This window comes from Kogia breviceps, chromosome 14 (assembly GCF_026419965.1).
Source record: "Kogia breviceps isolate mKogBre1 chromosome 14, mKogBre1 haplotype 1, whole genome shotgun sequence".
Classification (NCBI taxonomy): Eukaryota; Metazoa; Chordata; class Mammalia; order Artiodactyla; family Physeteridae; genus Kogia; species Kogia breviceps.
The window spans coordinates 57,566,949-57,589,158 of record NC_081323.1 but is presented as its reverse complement, the minus strand read 5'-3'; the positions used below and the strand labels follow the sequence as shown (position 1 = coordinate 57,589,158).

The window sequence follows — 22,210 nt, the reverse complement described above, 5'->3', positions numbered from 1 at the left end:
CCATGACTCCTTCCTTGGCTTGTAGATGACCATCTTCTCCTGTGTTGTCATCTGGTCTTCCAACCATATGTATCTGTGTCCAAATTTCCCCTCTTATAAGGGCACCAGTCATATTGGAATAGGGCCCACCCATAGGACCTCATCTTCACTTGATTCCTTCTGTAAAGACCCTATCTCCAAATGAGGTCACATTCTGAGTCAGGACTTCAACATATGGATTTTGAGGGGACAGATTTCACCCCATAACACATTGATGAAGTGTTTTCGACAGAAAAGGTCAGATTTAGAACTCAGTCCATCACCCTCCCTTCTACTTCTACTGTTAGCATCAATATTTAATTGACTCTAATCTTTCTTCCACCTTATGGTAGTTTATAGGCTCTACAACAAGGCTTTCTGCTAACAGAGCTATTTGAAACTTCTTAATGGGGCCAAAGGCAACCCCCCCACACCCCCAATCTACCCCCTCTCTATCCTACTCTCTGACTTTTCTATTTTTCCTTTCCTTTGGAAATGCAAAACACTTGAGTACAATAGGTTGAAAACAACAACAGAGGTGGCCAGTGTGATTGAGCTCCTCATCCGAGCATCTCATACCTACGTCCCACAGAGAGAGGATCCAGTTGGACACAACAAAAGTCATTTTCTAATAAAGCTCCCCAGGGAAGCAGTGGAGGCTGGCCTGACCTCCCATTTCAATGGCGCCCACGTGGGCTGAACCCAGAATCATCTGCTTCCTCCACAGCAGGCAGGCTCAAATCCACACAACAGTAATGCACAGAAGAGCAGATTTTGGCGATGATGCAGTTTCAGCCAAAATAAATGCTACCACCTGGTAGCTTTCAAACAGTATCCATGCCAGTATTTCATTTGGGCTGAAAACACTAGAAAAATAGTATTTTGCATTTTGCACCTGTAGCCATGGTCCCTGTCAGCCACACATCACTTCGCAATGATGCCATTGAGGAGGGAGGGAAAGGGTATTCTAAAGGGGTCTAGGCAGTGAGGGCATGTTGGATTCAGAGTTTCTAATAAGATGTGATGGGGGAAAAAGCCATGGTATCCTACAAAATTTTAACAGCCATTTCTTCAGAAGCGTGGATATCTTACTATCCCCCACTTGATGCACATTTCAGTGTTTCCTTTGTTAAGTCAGTGGTACCTCTGCCAAAATGCATTCACTTATCTCATTACAGTTTAGCCTCTCTTGTGTTCCAAAAACTAAGCGTGGCGGTAAATGCTACATACCGCACAAGGGCACACATGCATTCATTTAGCAGGCACACTATAGAGAAATCTGACTTAATGAAAGTTTATTTGAAGAGAATGCTTATTTAAATGCAGTCTACTCTTGCAAATGGAAATGGGTTATTTTTGGATAATTGCATAGCTGGGTGAGCTGTGCACTCACTCTGCTGGGTGGCCTGACTGTTTCTTAACCTTTTCTAACTGGAAAAAATGTATATATTTTTTTCATCTGCAGAGAGAAACTAATGGGATTTCATTAGGTCAAGAGTATGGTCATGAAGCTTAAGGACTGAGGAGAAATGCAAACAGGAATCCTCAAAGAATGATATTGGGGGTAGGAAAGGGGGTGGAGGCGACAGAGCTGAAAGCCTCTCATTTTGATACTGCTGAGTATTAGGTCCAGCAAAGACGACTAATAAGGGTTTTTAAATATCTAATTACAGTAAACAGTCTTCCCCTTTCAAACAAAAAGCTTCATTTATGCCTTTTTAGGAGTCAAGAGGAAAACCACCCTATAAATACCACGGAGAAGATGTTGAGAGTACCCCAGCAAGCCCTGTTGTACAGTTGGCATTCTGTATACACAGGTGCAAAACCTGCGGATACAAGAGGGCCGACTGTATTCATTGTACTGGACCATTTTATATAAGGGACTTGAGCATCCAAGGATTTTGGTATCTGTGGGGGCTTCTGGAGCCAATCCCCTGAGGATACCAAGGGATAACAGTACTCGAAAGGCTGGTGGCAATTGCAGGAAATGAGATGTCTGTGAGCTTGTATGCCCAAACAAGGTGAGACTGGGACAGGTCCATCTGATCGTGACATCTGTAAGGGGTCTCTGAGTACCTGCACCCCATGCTCCATTCCTTTCTGAACACAGCACCCACCCTTCCCCAACTGGTGGGCCATGCGGGAACTCAGCCACCACCTTTTTAAAAAATATATCTTTATTGGAGTATAATTGCTTTACAATGGTGTGTTAGTTTCTGCTGTATAACAAAGTGAATCAGCTATATATATATACATATATACCCATTTCTCCTCCCTCTTGCATCTCCCTCGCACCCTCCCTATCCCACCCCTTTAGGGGGACACAAAGCACAGAGCTGATCTCCCTGTGCTATGCGGCTGCTTCCCACTAGCTATCTATTTTACATTTGGCAGTGTATAGATGTCCATGCCACTCTCTCACTTCATCCCAGCTTACCCTTCCCCCTCCCTGTGTCCTCAAGTCCACTCTCTACATCTGCATCTTTATTCCTGTCCTGTCCCTAGGTTCTTCAGAACCTTTTTTTTTTTAGATTCCATATATATGTGTTAGCATACGGTATTTGTTTTTCTCTTTCTGACTTACTTCACTTTGTATGACAGTCTCTAGGTCCATCCACCTCACTGCAAATGACTCATTTTCCTTTCTTTTTATGGCTGAGTAATATTCCATTGTATATATGTGCCACATCTTCTTTATACATTCATCTGTCGATGGACATTTAGGTTGGTTCCATGTCCTGGCTATTGTAAACAGAGCTGCAATGAACACTGTGGTACATGACTCTTTTTGAATTATGATTCTCTCAGGGTATATGCCCAATAGTGGGATTGCTGGGTCATACGGTAGTTCTATTTTTAGTTTTTTAAAGAACCTCCATACTGTTCTCCATAGTGGCTGTATCAATTTACATTCCCACCAACAGTGCAAGAGGGTTCCCTTTTCTCCACACCCTCTCCAGTATTTATTGTTGATGGCCATTCTGACTGGTGTGAGGTGATACCTCACTGTAGTTTTGATTTGCATTTCTCTAATGATTAGTGATGTTGAGCATCCTTTCATGTGTTTGTTGTCTGTATATCTTCTTTGGAGAAATGTCTGTTTATATCTTCTGCCCATTTTTGGATTGGGTTGTTTGTTTGTTTGATATTGAGCTGCATGAGCTTCTTGTATATTTTGGAGATTAATCCTTTGTCAGTTGCTGCATTTGCAAATATTTTCTCCCATTCTGAGGCTTGTCTTTTTGTCTTGTTTATGGTTTCCTTTGCTTTGCAAAAGCTTTTAAGTTTCATTAGATCCCATTTGTTTATTTGTGTTTTTATTTCCATTTCTCTAGGAGGTTCGGCCACCACCTTTCACTCTCATGGCTCCGTTTATCTCAGTTATGGATTTCCATGGGTGGCCTCTGGACAGCATCCCATCCTGACCTACCTAGATGTAAAGAATTCCCCTCCTTCCCATAATCCCACACCTACAAGCAGCTCCCTACTTTATCCTGAAGTCAGGAAAAGTGCGTGGGCCCTAAGAAATTAAGATGAGCTGCTGTCTTGAAGCATCCATATCACATCTACAGCCTTTCCATCGACCCACCCCTGTCCTTTTAATCTGTGGTCAGTACTGAACGCCCAGCTCTAAGCCAGGGGCTCTAGAGGCGACACTCACTCTGTGTGAAAGACACAGACTCCGTCTCAAAGGGTGGGAGTTGCCTTGCACAAGTGACTGAGACATAAGTTTCTGCAACTTGAAAACCAGAACTGGAAGCAAACTAACAGACAAACAAACAAAACCCTGCAGTAAGATGACGGGCACTAAATGTAGAGGATTCATTATCTGCAAGACATTAGCATAAACCATCAGTAGACATTTAAAGACTAGATGAGTTTGGAGATAGTGGCTCCCTAATGAGAGCTTAAGGGAGATGAGCTGGGACTTGGTGGGAAGGGATAAAGAGGACCTCTATGGCAGAGGGGGTGTTGCCTTAGCTTCTGTGATTTCCCCAAGATGTAAGTGAAAGGGGAGTTGTATGGAAAGGTCGGGGATAAACACCCATCCTTTGTATGCAGATGCCTACAGTCTGGGACCTGGTCAGAAGCCCAAGGGAGGTGCCTAGGGCATACATTATACTCTCTGACATGGATTTAGTATCCTCACCCCTGAATACTTGGACTTGGGCCAAATAACCTCTCTGAGCTCCAATGTCTCCATCCCTCAAGCAAGGTGAATACAATCTTCCCTGCCTACCTTTCATAAGAACCATCTTCATGTTTTTAATCATTAAAATGTATTGAACACTTATTATATGCCACTCACAGAAATGGGCACTCTGCATACAGCATCTCACTCAGTTCCGACAATAGCCTTAGGAAACGAAATCACGTTGCCCATTTGATAGACAGAGAAGGATAAACACTTGCGTAAGTCCACTCTGCTGCAGGTGTCAGAGCAAGATTCACAGGGTGCTTGTTGATGTGTTTTACAAATCACAAAGCACCAGCAAATGTTACAGGTCTCTTTCCCAATGTGTCCACAAGGATTTGCAAGCATTGCTTCTAATTATTGGGAAGCCCTTAGGTGGGAGCTGAGAAACTATTTTCAGCCAAACTGAAGTAGGTTGGCTCAGAAAATTCATATGTCCACTCCCCAAGAACAGTCTTACCTCTGATCACTGGAGCTCAGATCCAACTAGGGAAGGGCTAAGGGTACCTGGCAGCAGAGTACCCCCAAAACCAAAGCAAATGAATGTGGTTTCATAAAGTGCCAGGTTTAACCAATCCACCAGTTGTTTTCCCAGGGGGTCAGGGCAGGGGGAGTCAAATTTCAATGCCCATGTCTTTTTGAAAGAAATACCATTAAAAACTCATAACAAAATATGATAATTGATTGGGTATCAAATCAACCTTTGGCTCTTCTCTCCCAAACTCAACCAGTTACCACTGGTTGAAGTGGTATGAAAAGGCATGAAGAGGTCCCATGGGGGCAGGGACTTTGTCTAGTTCATTGTTATATACTCAGTGCCTGGCATACAGTGGGTGCATACTAAAGGAATGACTGTCTAGCAGGTGGCTGCTGTGAATCTTCCGTAAAAATGCTGAGAAACATGGCACTTCTCAGTGGAACCCAAAATGGCAGGAATTGGACTCACCCCGAGGGAGGAAGAATGCCCTGTGTTTTCAGAATCAGCCAGTGAAGCAACCCAGACTGGTGTTTGACTCTGCAGCCTCTGCACATACAGCTCTCGCTTTTCTGCAAGTAAAAAATGCCCATTCCCAGAGTTCTAGGCACTAATGGAAAGAACGAGAAAGGGAGAATGTAAGTGTTCCCAGCCCCGCAGGTTACTGCTGTTACTGTCTTTGCTTCTGGGGTGCTGAGAGTGGTCTGCAATACCAGACAGTTCAGCCTGGTTGGATGGTGGAAGCCAGCTTGGCAGCACGTGTTTAACAGAGCATCCAACAGCTTGGAGCCCTATCCTCCCACCAAGGGAAACTCAAGGCCAATGGAACCTCCTAGCATGGAGGCTGAACTCTATCATAGATGCTGCTGGTGTTCTGGGAGCCATAACAGTCAATCCCCCTGGGACTTGGGGCCCAGATGGCATTGGTGGTGAGCTGGAGAGTTCAGAAGCCCAAATGCAACCATACCATCCCACCCCGCATCTTTCTGCCCCACTGCATCTTCCAGCTTGTAAAAGACTTTCACATCCTCTCACATATTCATGTGGTCGAATACTTGTTGGGCACCTACTATGTGCCTGCCCCAGTTCTAAGCACAGGGATGCTGCCATGAAAAAGATACAGCACTTGAACACTTGAGGTGCATGTATCCTTCTGGGGGGATAGAGAGAATAAAGAAAGAATATAATGTCAGAGCGGGATAGATTCCTGAGAGGGAAAAAAAAAACGATCCAGGAAAGCCGACAGAAGAAGGTGCTATTTTAGACAGGAAGCTAGGAGCAGGGTTCTTTCTGGACGTGGCAATTCAGCAAAGATCTGAGTGAAAGGAACGAGCTGATGAGCTTTGTGAATCTCTGGGTCTGAAGTGCAACCGAGTCACCGTGGTCTGTGAGACCTCGACCTGCTCATTATCGGGTGGAAATCACTTTTCAAACCCAAGTTTTAAAAATATTCCCTTGGAGTAAAGTGTTCTCAGATTTGTGCTGACTTCAGGAGACAAGCAGACTGCCTTGGCAGCAATTTTTAAAAATAAAATGAAAAGCAATTATGATCCATCGCAGCAATTTACTCAGCGAAAATCTGGGGAGCAAAAAAGGTAAACACATCCCCTTCCCCACAAGGGTCTCCTGAGCTGGAGTCTTTCCTCGTGGCTGGGAGCTGGCTTTCTCTCTCTCCAGGATGCTGGTCCAGGCTGTTTTCAGAGCTTCAGGGACAGGTGTGCGCTCTGATTTCCAGGTACAAACCAGCTCTCATCAATGCACACAGCCAGGAGTGAGTCACCCTCGAGCACAGCCAATTCGGGCCACGAGCAGCAAAGACAAAGGAGAGCATTTGTGTGTTTCCCAGACATGACACATCCTAAGGAGGGTGCAGCCAAATCAAGCCTCCCGAGGTCTGAGGGTTGATCTGTAGTCAAAAAAGCTTAAAATGACACAGAAAAGGAAGGGAAGGCTGCCCAAATCATGCAACTCTTTTAACCTAGCCAGACACCCTACGTTCTCCTGACTAGCACATTTTTGCCCTAGTTTCTTATCTTGGTTTCTAACCACCCACCCCCATCTTAGCGAGTCCCTCTATTTTAACATTAAGTTTTTTAAAAATATGTGCAAATAGTACATGCTCAGAATACAAGAAAAGCCGAAAGAAGGGAATAAAAATTATTCATGGTGTCACACCATTCATCAATAACGGCTTTTCACGTTGTGCTGTACACCCTTCGAGAGTTTTTCTTTCCCATCTTATTTGTGGATACATATTTTTAAACAAGCCATAGCCATACGATCTGTCATTTAACATAATTTTTTTCACTCAAGGAATCAGAAATATCTTCCCAGTCCCATGTAAATGACAGAGTTATCCAAATGTGTTTACCAAATCAGATTTAATGGCTGCAGAGGATTCCATTTTATGGCCAGACCATAATTTATTTGATTTTCCCTGTTACTGGAATTTTCATTATTATAAACACTGTAGTGATGAGTATCGCTCACTCCTTCATTTAACAACTATTTATAGAGTGCCTTCTGTGGCTAAGTTTGCGAGCACATCCTTAATTATTCCCTGAGGACAAATTTCTCGAACTGGAATTGCCAGGTCAAAACACAAGTGTGCATTTAAGGCTTCTGAAACAAGCATATTTGTCTTATTGTCAAATCTGCCCCCAAAACGTTGTTCCAAGTTGTACTGCTACCAGCCTAGGATGCAAGTGCCTGGCTTCCAAACTCTTTGGCAACATTGACTTTTTTTTCCTTTCTTTGGCCAACTTTGTAGGAGACAAATGATGTCTTGTTTCACTTTTCAATCCTTTGTTGCTAGCCAGCCTGAACATTTCTCCATGTGTGCTGGTCATTTAGATTTCTCTTCCTGTGAACTGCTTATTCATAGCTTTAACTATATGTCTTAATTAAGTCTTAGGATGAAAAGGAAAGAATGGAGAAAATTAATAATTATTGAGTGCTTGTTATTTTCCAGACAGTGTACACTCCTGGCTTTGAGGGGAAATACGTATCCTTACAACACATCTATCTTTGTCCCCATTTTATAGGTGATGATGTACACCTGTCCTAGGATGCAGGGTCAAGGGCAGAAGCAGAAATCAAACTCCCCCATGGAAGCTTGTGTCCAGCACTGTCTCCTGGGGGATGTTTAAACTTTCTTTGATTCTGGAGTCACTCTGTCGAGGGAAACTGTGTAAGAGCCAGAACTAAGATGCTCTCTCTGGTCCTTACCCTCGGGTCCTGCCCCAGCACCCAAGTCACTGGACGCTGAATGGCTTCTTCAGAGAACCTGCCATGTCAAATTATTTTTATCACTTTAGCCCAAGAGCCTCTAGGAATATGTTCCCTAGAAAATACTTGGAAAGAGTAACTACCAAATGGCTGGGCCAGATCTTTCTCACTGCAGCAGAGTAGCTAAAGAACCATTTTAGAAGCAGGGCAATTACAGATTTCACATTCTTATATACGCTTCAGAAGTAGCCTTATCTACTCTGAATATTTCATATAAATGGAATCGCACAATATGTGAGCTTTTTTGGTCTCCTTTCACTTAGCATGACGTTTTCTAAGTTCACCCATGTTACAGCATGTATCAGTTATTTCATTCCTTTTATGGCTAAATAATATTCCATTGTATAGATAGACCAGAATTTGAATATCCATTCATCTGATGATGGACATTTGGGCTGTTTCTACCATTTGGTTGCTGTGAATAGAGCTGCTATGGACACGTGGACATGTATTTGTTAGAGGACCTGTTTTCAAATCATTTGGGTCTATAACTAGGAGTGGAACTGCTGGGTGTTTGTTTCTATTTTCTGGTTCATTAGACTGTCAGAGCCTTGAGGGAGGAGGTTTTGTTCACCAGTTTACCCCTAGAGCTTAAGGTAACTGCCCTGGTTTGCCTGGGACTGTTGAATTCCCCAGGACATGGGACTTTCAGTGATACAACTGGGAAAATCCCAGACAAACCTAGACAAGCTGGTCACTTTACCAATGTCTAGGACATTATGTGACATGGAACAGCTACTCAGTGAATATTTTTAAAATTAAAAGTTCCTGCCATTTATTCAGCATTTAGTTAATCACGACATGTCTCAGCATACTGAGGTTTAAAGGGAAGGTTTTTTAACGCAATGAGGTATTAATAGCAATGTATAAGATGACAGAAACCCACACTTTCAGTGCAGTTGAAGCATACACAGAAGGGAGCATGGAAGTTTTAAATCGTGAAACTGTAGGTGGTTGCAGTGTTAAGGCTGTTTGATAAAGACACTCAAGTGGTATCAAGGCTTCCCTGTGCTGGTGAGGAAGCGCAGCTTCATGTACCAACAACCAGAGCAGAATATTTTTTCCTTATACTAAGTGAGATCAGGCAGATCAGCAAAACACTGCTCATGACAGAGAGTCACACTGCTATCTTTTTAGAGGAAGGCAGAGGCCAGTGGGAAATACCACAGAGCATTCAGACAGGGATTGAGATTAGTTATGAGAGCTTCGGTTCTAACCAAGTAGAGATCCAGCAGGCGCTTGGCACTGGAAGTAAAGGAACCTCCTTCCATTCTGTGCCATTAAGAACAGCAATGGGAGAGCACCTCACACCTGTTAGAATGGTTATTATATTTAAAAAAAAAAAAAGAAAGATAACAGTTGTTGACAAGGATGTGGAGAAAAGGGAACCTTTGTGTATTGTTGGTGGGAATGTAAACTGGTGCAGCCACTATGGAAAATAGTATAGAGGTCCTTCAAAAATTAAAAATAGAATTACCATGTGCTCCAGCAATCCCACTTCTGGGTATATAGCCAAAGGAAATGAAATTAGAATCTCAAAGAGATACTGCACCCCCATGTTCACTGCAGCATTATTCATAATAGCCAAGACATAGAATCCACCTAAATGTTCATCAAAGGATTAATGAATAAAGAAAACGTGATCTATACATACAATGGAATAGTATTCAGCCTCAGAAAAGAAGGAAATCCTGCCATTTGTGACAACATGGAGGAACCTGAGGACATTATGTTAAGCAAAATAAGCCAGACACAGAAGGACAAATACTGCAAGATACCACTTAGATGAGGAATCTAAAATAGTCAAACTCAGAAGCAGAGAGTGGAAGGGTGGTTGCCAGGGGCTCTGTGTGGAGGGGACAAACAGAGAGATATTGGTCAAAGGGTACAGCTTTATTGGATGAACAAGTTCTAGAGATTTACTTACAGCATAGAGCTTATAGTGAACAATACTGCGTTATATACTTAAAAATTTGCTGAGAGTAGATCTTATGTTAAGTGCTCTTATCACAAAATAATAATAATAATAATAAAGAGGGTGGAAGGAAAATTTTGGAGGTAATGTTGTGTTTATGGCATAGATTGTGGTGATGGTTTCATGGGTATGTACTTATCTCCAGACTCATCAAGTTGTATACATTAAATATGTTCACAGTTTTTGTATGTCAGCATACTTCAATAAAGGGGGTTAAAATTTTTTAATAATTTTTTTTAAAAGCAGAGATGGGAGTAGTTACACAAATTGTTGACAAGACTCTGAACATGCAGTGACTGCAGAAGGAGAGCCTGAGAATTCTGTGTATTTGAATGTCCTGATAGAATTGGATGGCATTTCAGCGAATGTGTGAGATGTGTGTGGAGGGAGGCAAAAGAGAAGTCAGGGACCAAACATGCAGGACCGCGAGAGACTCGGAGGAGGAGCCACAAAAGAAGTGCGAGCATCAGAACAGACACGCATCTGACTTCGCCAATCCCCACCGTGAACAAACAGCATGTACACCCGAAGAGGGCCTCATGTTTCCATTGACTATTCTGTAAAGCTGTACGTTTCATGCCGTTATGCCATTATTAATTCAGACATTCTAAACTAAACCTTGTCCTTCTATATAAGTAGTCAGGCTAAAGAACACCTTCCGACCCTGCTAAAAATAAATATCTGAAGAAAAGTGAAGAAAGGAAACAAACATATATTTATAAAGTGTGTGTGTGCATGCTTCCAATGCTACAACACTTCAGAAATGTATATACTATTCACCCCCATTTTATGGATGTGGCAACAGAGGTTCAGCAAGCTGAACGGATTTCCTTAAAGTCAAAAGATGGTAAGTGGAGGAGCTGCGATTTAATCCTGTTCTGACTGCAAATGCCTCGTCTTTGCATTGTATCATGCTGCCTCTCTCATGTCCCACTAACTCTTTCTGAATGGGCTCAACAGGGAAGTGGAGTCAAGGTGCACTTTCCTTGGAGGGTCAGTAGCTATTTCCCCACAATGGGGTATTAAGGAGCCTTCCTCCTGTTTGACAGACCACAATTACCTGGATGTGCACTCATAACCTTTCTCCACCATGTCCAAAAAGTGAAGGTCTTTGGTTAGATTAGGATGTCAAATTTATCATTCCCTGACTCTTTTAACATCCAACACCTTGTAGTTGCAACACATCATTTCTTTATTAGGGATCAGCAGAACTGTGCTCATAGGAGCTTTCCTATTCTGGGTCTTAATTTTGTACATTTCCAGTTTCCATGGAGACACTACATTCTAGCATTCTAAGAGTGTCACTATAAAACAATGTGAAAACAAAGCAACTTCATAGAAATGGCTCACTCTGGACATCACCAAGCAACACCCTCATCAAATACACAGGACTGCTGTGCTGTGTTTTGGAGTTAACTGCTGGGGCCAAGCTCCCTTCTTCTCCCCCCATTCTAAGAGGTGCATTTCATGCCCATCCTGGGGACCAAGCTCATAGTTACGAGAGCATCTCCAGGTCCCCCTGCTTCAACTATTGCACCACTGGTATAATAAAGTCGAGAGGTAACTATGGCAACATTATTCCAAGGATAAATACCACAATATCGCCTTCAACATTTTCCCCCCACAAACAAATGAAAAACCGAGAACATGTAGGATTAATAGCATCACTTGTTAAAAAGCCAATGGATGGCACAGTTCAGGAAAGCTTTAATTAGTGGAGTCTTCCTTGGCTCAGTTTGACACTTGCTCTGTGCCTCCCGCAGAGGAAGCACATGTGGGTGGTCAGCCTCAGAATTTACTGTCACTGAACCTGGGCACCATTGGGAACCCCAACCTGGGTTTCTGGAAGTTCACAAGATGTCCTGGGTCTGCTTTCACTAGAAGAGTCCGTGTTGTAGGCAGGGGTAACAGCTTACCTCTGAAGCAGAGAACTTCATGGTGGGTCGGGGTCAAGTACGTTCATGTTGACCAGAGCATAGGGAGGGAAAAGGATTCATTGTCAGACCTTCCCATTGCTTGAGACGTGATAGAAGTAGTTTAGCACAGTGGTTGAAAGCATAGACTTGGAATCGGACAGATAACTTGAGTTGAAGACTCTGTTCCTCCACTTTCTAGCTCTTTGACCTTAAGCAAGTTATTTGAACCTCTCCAAGTCTCAGTTTCCTCATCTGTAAAGTGGGGATAATGGCCAACCTCATAGCATTGTTGTAAGGATTAAATGAAATCGCAGGGTGTGGCAATGCATCCAACAAAACCCACTTCCTCTTGGCTCACATCTATAATATATTTCCCAGTCCTACTCTTCCTGAGTTATGACCAGTACAGTATGAGTTGAAATGACGTATTCTTCTAGGCTAGCCCATTAAAAGCTTCCCACCTATGCCCCTTCACGCTCTTTCCCCCGTCTGCTGGCTGAATGCCAACACCAAAGGCAACCTTGGAAGCTATTCAGTAATGATGGCGGATCATCTGAGCTTAATTTGGGGACTAAATCAACTTGAATGACTGCAAGGACCAAAGCTCCCCCATCCTTTGCCAACCAGGAACACCTGAATTAAGAAGTTATTGATAAAGAAATAAACTTCTGTTGTGATAAGCTACTGCAGTTTTATCATCTAGCACAACCTTTAATTATACAAATGCAACATGCTTAGCCCAGTTCCTGACACACAATGAAAAAGCAGTATCTGTTAGGTGTATTATTGAGAAGAGGTCACTTTTCCTGAAAAGGTGGTCAATTTGCCAAGAACTTTGGCAAATAGTATCTCTGCTGATTTCATGGAGTCTATTTGATTCATAGAGTTAGGCGTAAGCTTTTCTGCTGCAATAAGTAATGAAGTACAAATTGAGGAAATTAGTTATCAATTAGTCATTCGATGGTTGGGAAGGCAGGCGGCAGGCATAAATGGTGCCAGATTAGTTAAGCCACGATAAATTTTATTGCTCTACAAGGATTGGGTCTTTATCTATTACTTCTCAAATTTATCTTTATTATTGGCCCCTGGACATGAGACAGGGCCTGGACGTGGAAGGAGGTAAAAGACCAGTCAGGGCATTTGAGAGATGTGACGAAATTCACAGCAAATACGGTCCTCATGGAGGCTATTTATGAGCAACTGAGAGAGGAAGAGGCACCAGGGAAGCTATGTTAATCTTTTCTCTCTGCCCCTTCTGTAGGGTTTCCAGTTTTCCTAAGGAAATCCCGAAGTTTGCATGCCCTTTCCCTATAATTATCACAATGTACTAAAATCCCGTGGCGTTTTGCATGTCATTCCACTGCAGGAGGTAAGAGGGGACATTTCTGCTCATCTGGAAAATGTAAGAACTGGACTCATGAGATTAAGCTACAACTGACAAAGGGGAGGGTGTGGACCTTTCTAGTCTGCAAGTCCCTGTGACTGACTACATCGTTGTATCTCTCCTAGTGTCTATCTAGTGCCTAAATTTGTTCATAGCTTTTCATTATGCTTACTAGGATATCCAGACTTTCACCATGACCTCTGAGGACTTCCAAGATCTGGAGCCTGCATGCTCTTGAAGTTTATCTGCTACCATTCTCTCCTCTTCACCACGCCCTCCAGCACCAAATGAATTGGATGGAAGCTGGTAAAATAAATTCCTAGGGAAAGTGGTCTTCTTTAATGGTCAACCAAGGCCCTTTACGTCATAGGCTAAGTTTCAGGAGAAGCCACTGGCTTAGTCTATGTAACACCCAACAGCCACATGGCATCAGTGATTCATTCAACAGGGTCAGGCTGGACCAAAGCAATGGGCTTCTAACCAAGACTCTCCCAGTCTTGGTTCCATCCAATCTAACCCTCACTCAGCTACCAAGATCATCAACTAAAACACTCCTCTATAATAATAATAGCTAAAATGCACCTAGCACTAACTAGGTCCAAGGAGTGATACTAAGCATGTTACATATATGAACACATTTAATAAGAACTTTAGAGGCAAGGTATCGTTTTTGTTCTCATTCTACTGATGAAGAAATTAAAGCTCAGAGAGGGTAAAATAGCTTATGTGGCAGAGCCTAGATTCAAAACCAGGTATTCTGGGTTTCAACTACCATATTTTGCCAACTCCAGTAAAATATTTTCGTGGCCAAAGCTACCCTCAAAAGCCCCCTACTACTCTCATAAAGTACCACACGTGTGGTTTCACATTATCAACACTTGTACATTAACTCATGCACTAAAGCTTGAGGACTGTTAAGCTAGATTAGGAACAGGAACGAAAAGACAGGTTATATTAGATAATTATCAAATACCTAAAGGTTATGGGTAATGAGTAGGGAATCCTTTATTGTTTCTGCTTTTGCAGGGTTCAGGTCTTTGGTTTTCCTATTAAGACTCTATGACTTCCACATGGTTGTCTACTTGTTCATGGATATGTAAATTAAATGCGACAGAATGATATAAATGGAGTAGTACCCTATAGAGAGAGAATAGCAGTGGTGGCATGATAAATGCTTAACCACCCAGCTCTCTAGGTGAAAATCACTGACTTATAGTGTTTTCTGGTTTCCATGGTGTAAATATTCCAACAATAGCCGATTTCAAGGTGCCAATATGACACCAACCAACTGGCAGATTTCCTTGAAATTAGACAATCCATTCTTCCCAGACAGTATGAGCTGGCTCCAACACACCATGGGAGGGCAGGCCCTATAGACAGCTCTTAGAGAGGTAATTTCACTGCACATATTTGGAGAGATTCTGTCTGTCTACCACATAGAAGCAGAGTTGTAACTCTTTCTCAAGTGAAAAATGCAGCCCAAGTTCTACACAATTATATTCTAAACATTTTTGAGAATAAACAGTAAAGTAATAACTAGTGTACAGAGTGTAGAATTTATAGACAACTTAGAAGATATACCAAGATATTTTTCTCTTAAATTTTCTACATAATGGCACTGAAATCTTTATTTCTAGAATTTTAATAAGAACATTATGAGGACTGAGCTATACTCATTGTTATTATTCAGTTATTATTGTCACTGGGGGGCATTATTAAAGTTCAGTACATGCATGTGCACACAAAAATATTTGCATTCTTTTTTCAATGATGTTTTGTACATGTTTTCCTTTGCTCTAAATTTATTTCCTTCAGTCTGCTTTGAAACAAAATATGTGTCTCAGAGTTGTACGAATCCCAAGTGAGGAGTGAGCAAAGTTCTATCTCCAGGCATTGTCTAAATTACTCAGTAGTTTCATTCAACCCAAATTGCTTCTCCTCCTTAGCCTCCTAATAGGTTCTCTTATCACAGGTAATTCAGAGAGATGAGTTACCAACCTTTTCTGAAACATTTGTAAAATGTTTGTTCATCTTTTATTTGGGCGGGGGGCATTCTCTCTGGAGGGGAAAAGAAGGATTCTGTGACCCATGAAGCAAGCAGCCTCCTGGGAAGCCCAGCGCCATGATTATGAGGCTCAAACAGCTCGGTGAGTGGCAAAAATGGAAGGGAGCCCTCCAAACGGATAGAATATTCAGCTGTTTGGAATCAAAGATAAGCTATCTCAGTTTTGAGACAGTGCACTTTTTTCTTTCTATTAAAATAGCTGATATTATATAGATATGCTATTTTTCAGTTCTTCTGGGTGACTACCCACACCAAATGTTCCTCACCTTCAGTGCAATCCTAGAGCTGATGAAGTTTTGCTGTTCTGTGTTTGTGTGACTTTGGGTAATTGTCTTGCGCTCTCTGACCCTCATAGTCCATCCTACTGAACTGAGAACATTGTGATCCACTGTCACCCTGTGGCCCCCATGCCCTCTCTGAGACCAAGGTCAACTATGTGCAAATCTATTTGAATTTAAGTAGATGTCTACACCGGATATATTAACTTCTCTATTCAGTGGCTTCTGAGAAGTGTCAAATGACATAATGGATAGGAAAGCTCTTTGGGAAAAAAGAAAGATAAGGGCTGCACAAATGTAGGGCATTATTAATGTTAATTACTTGCAAGTGATATGCATAATGCCCAGAATCAGTGAATTTTAGAACTGGGAAGAAACTTTATAATCACCCAGTCTAATCCAACATCTCTCTACCAGACCCTAAATATTAGAGCCTGCAGAGAGAGAGAGCTCCTTAAACTGCCTTCATGGAGAGAAAGCAACATTTCTTCACATACAGGTCACCTAATCACAAGAAAATGACCACCGCTTTCTGAGGCTGATTCAGGTGGCAAAAGCCTTTTACTTCATTTTAACTGAGATCAGTGTGAGCAGGTAAATGTTTAACCACTGTCTCTCCCCCTCCCCTCACCCCATTAAAAGCCCTGATTTTCACTGTTTGCCAATTCCTGTGGTGTCAATACTCCACTGTGGCCAATTTCAACTTATCAGCAGGAAGCTGCTGAATGTGGAGTTAGGAAGAGACACACACAGTGCTTCTTCTGATCCGGTTTGAGCCAGCTCCAGCAGCCCACACTGCCTCCAATGACTTCAAAATCACTGAGTCCCTGGCCTCAAGGGATTCCATGAGCAGCTATGGAGATGAATTTGTGAGCAGGTAACTAAAACACAAGCTGATTAGAGTAATAGTGGAGAAAGTGGGTTCCAGGTGCTGTGGAAGCCCAGAGGACAGAGCAGTTAATTAAAGAGCAGCTACAAGGAGGAAGCTTTTGAGATGGGGTTTGAGGAATGTGAAAGAGCATGCCAGGAGAGCAAGGTGATGGGTAACAGGAAAGAACTCCAGAGGGAGAGCATGGCACAAGCAAAGGCAAAGAGGTATGAGTGTTTTCAGGGCATGGTAACCAGTCAGATGTGGTTGAAAGTTTTATACTAAAGTAGCTCTCAGCCCAGAAGCTGGTGGCAGGAGGAAGAAGCCTTTCAGAAGCCTTTCTCTATTTCATAAGATATGTCCTTTGCACTGAGAGGATGCACTCTAAGAAAGCACTGTCCGATAGAAATACAATGCAACCCATACATGGGATTCTAAACTTTCCAGGAGCCACACTAAAACAAGAAAAAATAGGTTAAATTATTTTAAAATGTTTTAGTTAACCTAATACATAAAAAACATGATGATTTTAATATGTGACACTGGCCGTGCTTCACGTGCTAAGTGACATGTGCTGACGGCTCCTGTGTTGGATGGCACAGCACTAAGGTGTTACGATCTCCTTGGCAGAGCATAAAAATCTCCTCCCTCCCCAGAGCATGCTCTGGAAGGGCAATATTTGGTTTAAAAGAACTCTGATTTCTCCGATCTCATGGCATTGCCTCTGACAAAACTTGATTACAACCCACAACCAGTGGCATCAGTCAGTAAAAACTCAGAGAACAAAAGTCTCCCACCCAATGTCCCTATTAAATTTACCCCTGGGACATGAGTGTTCCAGCTTCTATTTCTTCAAGTGAGTGGACTCACTCCTGGAGAAACAGGGGAGAAACAGAGAATGCATCTAACATCTGCATATCTATTCCTTTTCTCCATTCTCTCTAGCCAGAACATAGCAGAAACTCCACCTTTGAGGGTTATGAGAATTACAATGGGTTCCTCTGAGAAAAGAACTTAGAAGAGAACCAGGCTAACAGCAGGTGGAAACAGACCTTTGCTATCTTTATTATGCACACAGGCATCCTGCCTGACAACACATGCTCAGTGAGATTTTATTGCCCTTGGTTATTACACAGATCTTGAGGCTGACTAAGCTCAAGGACACCTTGATCCCACCCCTCAGCCAGCTCTCTCTCCAGGGAGTTTCTTGAAGTTTCTCTTACTCAGCCCACCTGGTTCTTTCAGCCTAGACTATCCTTTGTGCTACTTCTGAAGGGTCAAATCGTACCCACCTGAAGCCTCATTCTTCCATGAACCCAGCTCGGGCTTGCACAGTCCTCACACACTCCTCTTGCCTGGAAGTCATATGTGATACCTATTCTGTCCCATACAACCAGACCCTCAGTCATGCCCAGTTGGGTGCTTATTGTCCAAAGTTGTTTTTGTTGGATGCCTTGTCCAATAGTTACAGTGAGTTGAACAAAGGGTGTTAGTGGATATCAACCATGTGTCAGATATTGTCACGGCTCCTGAGGATGCAAAAGTCCTTTCCTTTGAGGGTATCCTAGTATAGTAGGTTCCATCACAATGAGGAATATATCCCCATTTTTACTTTTCAAATCATATATAAAAGCACTGGACTCACAAAAGCTGCTCTAATACCTTCTGATGGATTGAAAAAGAGCTAGAGAGAGACAGACCTTAAATTTCCCAATAGAAGCACTCACCATCTTGGACCAAATGATAGAAAAACATAAGACCCTCATCCTATCCCTCTCCGAAAACTCTTACACGCCAGAATCAGAAAAGCTCTCATTATATGGACACTGCATTGTTTAAAAGTCTGATTTAATATTTTCCCTTACTTCCGAAATTCTCCCAGGTCTCAGTCTGCCAAAGGACTGGGCAGAGAGGAGCATTTCTAGTCAATGATGGCATTATCATATGGTTCTCGTTAATCCCTATTAACTGGAAATAGCTCCCCTAGTATTTAGCAAAAGTCTGGCTTCTTAATACAGCAGGTATTAGGGTAGGCATTAGACAGTGTTTTAGACAGCAGGAAAATCTTATATCCCTCTCCTTCCCTACAAGGATTTTTTTTCTTTAAAGTTTCTTCTCGAAGTTCCACTTTAAATATAAAATATGTCCTTGTGGAAGCTGTTACAAATGTCACCACTTTAACCGGGCCAAATTTATGATGGCATTGAATTTTAATGGAGCCATAAATGTCTGATGTAATGGTGATATATGCATTGCAATAAATTGTTATAGAGAAATATAAAAATAAGTGTAAGATAAAAGATTGTGTATAAAATATGTTTTTACATCTCCGTTAATGATTAAAAATCATACAAACTTGATATTCTAAATCACTCGGAATTGCCATTTGTGGCTCAGAGAACATTTTCTCCCCTGAAAGTCTTTCCCAGGCTGAGTTGATGATTCTGTGGTCAGAAATCACATTCGCTTTAATGAGGACATTTAAGATGATTTTTACGTTGACGTGGGAAGAAAAGTAATTAGCATTAAAGAAGATGGAGATGATGCTATCGATGACCCTCTGCCTTGGGAATGGTCCTCTGAAACTGACAGGATTAATGGGACTGTGGCCTCCTGACAACTCCCTCTGTCTTCAGGATGAGCCTAACGCTCACTCAGGTGTCTTGGAGTGACTTGGCAGCTCCAAGGACAGATCAGGAAAGAGGGAGGGGACAGAGACAAGCAAGCAGCAGGAGGTGAGGCTGTGATTGGGGGAGGAGAGGAGCTGAAAGTGGCCGCAGATGATGCTGTGCTGCTGTCCCAGCTCCACCACAGACCCACCTGACAAGTGCCTCCACCTTTCCAAGCCTCAGTTTCCCCACCTACAAAATAGAAATGATCCTAGCATCAGGAGATGGGCATTTTTATTTTTACCACCTGCCTCCATTTACCTATTTTCAGGACTGTCCCTAATGTTCATTTGAGAACCCATCCCAACTCATTATGAGTGAGAGTCCGCCTCTCACACCAGGGTAGCGCGTGGGAAGCAGGGAAGGCCCTGCAGCCACAGTAATCTTTTCAAGAATGGGCACATGATGCCCATTTGAGCCAATGAAAAGTCATGAGACTTACTGGAACTTTGAGGATGGGAAAGATACTTTCGTTTCTGCTGGACTTCACCTTGAGAGAACATGGGCTTGAGTAGTTGCAGCCCTTTTGCCATCACAGCAACCTGTCTGAGCATGGTACCAAGAAATGAAAAGCAGAGTCAAGAGATCAGAAAAAGACTGGACCCTAGAACATTGTTTAAGCTGGATCCAGCCAGGCCTGAAGACTAATACTCCTGGATTTTTCAGTTGCACCTGTTGACAAATTCCCTTTCAGTTTCTCATCATTTGGGGTTTGATTTTCTGTCACTTGTAACCACATGAGTCCTAATGGATATAATGATTCATGGTGAGGGTGAGTGAGATAATCCTCATAATGTTCTTTGTGCATCAAGTCCGACAAGCAAGTCCTCAGTAAGCGCTAGCAGATGCTGTTATCATTGAGATAACGATTGTTTGTGGCCAAAACTGTGTCTTGGGGACTGTGCTGTGCACTTGTTTGGCAGACCCCCCTTCCAACCTCCCAGGATCATACCACATTTGGCAACCTGCTGCCCTGCTCTCCTCCCCCTTTCCATGACAGATTGGTGGGGTACCTGGTGAATATTAACACTGGCCCTGGCTCTCCAGGGAACCCTGGACTGTGAAGCCCTGAAAGCCAGGCACCCTGCTTCCTCTGTCTCTAGCTGTGGTTTGCACCCATTTATTTCTTGTATCATTTTTAGCTTTTTAACTTGCCAAGGCTTGTGCCTACAAAACTGGAATGGAGCATGCAAAACTGGGCTCTAACTCAGGCACTGACTCCCCTACCATGTGTTCTCTGTTTCTACAGCAAGAGGGCTGTTTGTCTCAGCCCCATGTTGTTTTCTTTTGCTCCTAGAATCCCAGCTTCAAGTCTTAGGGTGCACGGAACAAAACAAAGCACGACCATTTTCTCTGTCTCTGTCCTGTAGAAAGTTCTCCAGTTTTCTCTCCCTCTGTGTTAAGGCTCATTTCCCTACAGATACCAGATGAATAAAGACCAATAAAAACTATTTAACAAATGTTCACACAACTCCACAACTTGTATCACCTTCTAATAGTCCACATGATTAACTGATGTATTTTTATTGTCTGTGTCTATAATGTCTATAATTCAAGGTCCACGAGAGAGGCCTCTTTGGCTCACTGCTGGGTTCTCGGGTGCCTAGAATAGCGTCTGGTACCTAGAACAGGCAAGCCTCAGAAATACTGCAGGTTCAGGTCCATGATAATAAAACAAATATCACAATAAAGTGAGTCACACGAAGCTTTTGGTTTCCCAGGGCAAAATAAAGGTTACGTTTACACTATTCTGTATCTATTCAGTGTGCAATAGCATTACATATTAAAAATAATGTATGTACCTAAATTTTAAAATACTTTTTGCTAAAAATTGCTAACCATGCACCCAAAATAGGAGCACCTCAATACACAAGGCAACTGCTAACAGCTATAAAAGAGGAAATCAACAGTAACACAATAACAGTGGGGGACTTTAACACCTCAGTTACACCAATGGACAGATCATCCAAACAGAAAATTAATAAGGAAACACAAGCTTTAAATGACACAATAGACCAGATAGATTTAATTGATATTTATAGGACATTCCATCCAAAAACAGCAGATTACACATTCTTCTCAAGTGCACACGGAACATTCTCCAGGATAGGTCACATCTTGGGTTACAAATCAAGCCTCAGTAAATTTAAGAAAATTGAAATCATATCAGGCATCTTTTCTGACCACAACCTTATGAGATTAGAAATGAATTACAGGGAAAAAACGTAAAAAAACACAAACACATGGAGGCTAAACAATACGTTACTAAATAACGAAGAGGTCACTGAAGAAATCAAAGAGGAAATCAAAAAATACCTAGAGACAAATGAAAATGAAAACACGACGATCCAAAACTTTGGGGATGTGAAAAAAGCAGTTCTATGAGGGAAGTTTATAGCAATACAAGCCTACCTCAAGAAAAAAGAAACATCTCAAATAAACAACCTAAACTTACACCTAAAGGACCTAGAGAAAGAAGAACAAAAAAACCCAAAAGTTAGTAAAAGGAAAGAAATCATAAAGATCAGAGCAGAAATAAATGAAATAGAAACAAAACAATTGCAAAGATCAATAAAACTAAAAGCTGGTTCTTTGAGAAGATAAACAAAATTGATAAACCATTAGGCAGATTCATTAAGAAAAAGAGGGAGAGGACTCAAATCAATAAAATTAGAAATGAAAAAGGAGAAGTTACAACAGACACTGCAGAAATACAAAGCATCCTAAGAGACTACTACAAGCAACTCTATGTCAATAAAATGGACAACATGGAAGAAATGGACAAATTCTTAGAAAGGTATAACCTTCCAAGACTGAACCAGGAAGAAATAGAAAATGTGAACAGACCAATCACAAGTAATGAAATTGAAACTGTGATTAAAAATCTTCCAACAAACAAAAATCCAGGACCAGATGGCTTCACAGGTGAATTCTATCAAACATTTAGAGAAGAGCTAACACCCATCCTTCTCCAACTCTTCCAAAAAATTGCAGAGGAAGGAACACTCCCAAACTCATTCTATGAGGCTACCATCACCCTGATACCAAAACCAGACAAAGATACTACAAAAAAAAGAAA

The 22,210-nt window shown here is 42.1% G+C and overlaps 1 protein-coding gene across 13 annotated transcripts in view; it reads right to left on the bottom strand.

Annotated features, from left to right (window-relative positions):
- Nucleotides 1–22,210, bottom strand: part of RBFOX1 (RNA binding fox-1 homolog 1) — a 2,224,270-nt gene that overhangs the window by 1,729,418 nt on the left and 472,642 nt on the right. The gene's annotated exons all lie outside the window — the stretch shown is intronic.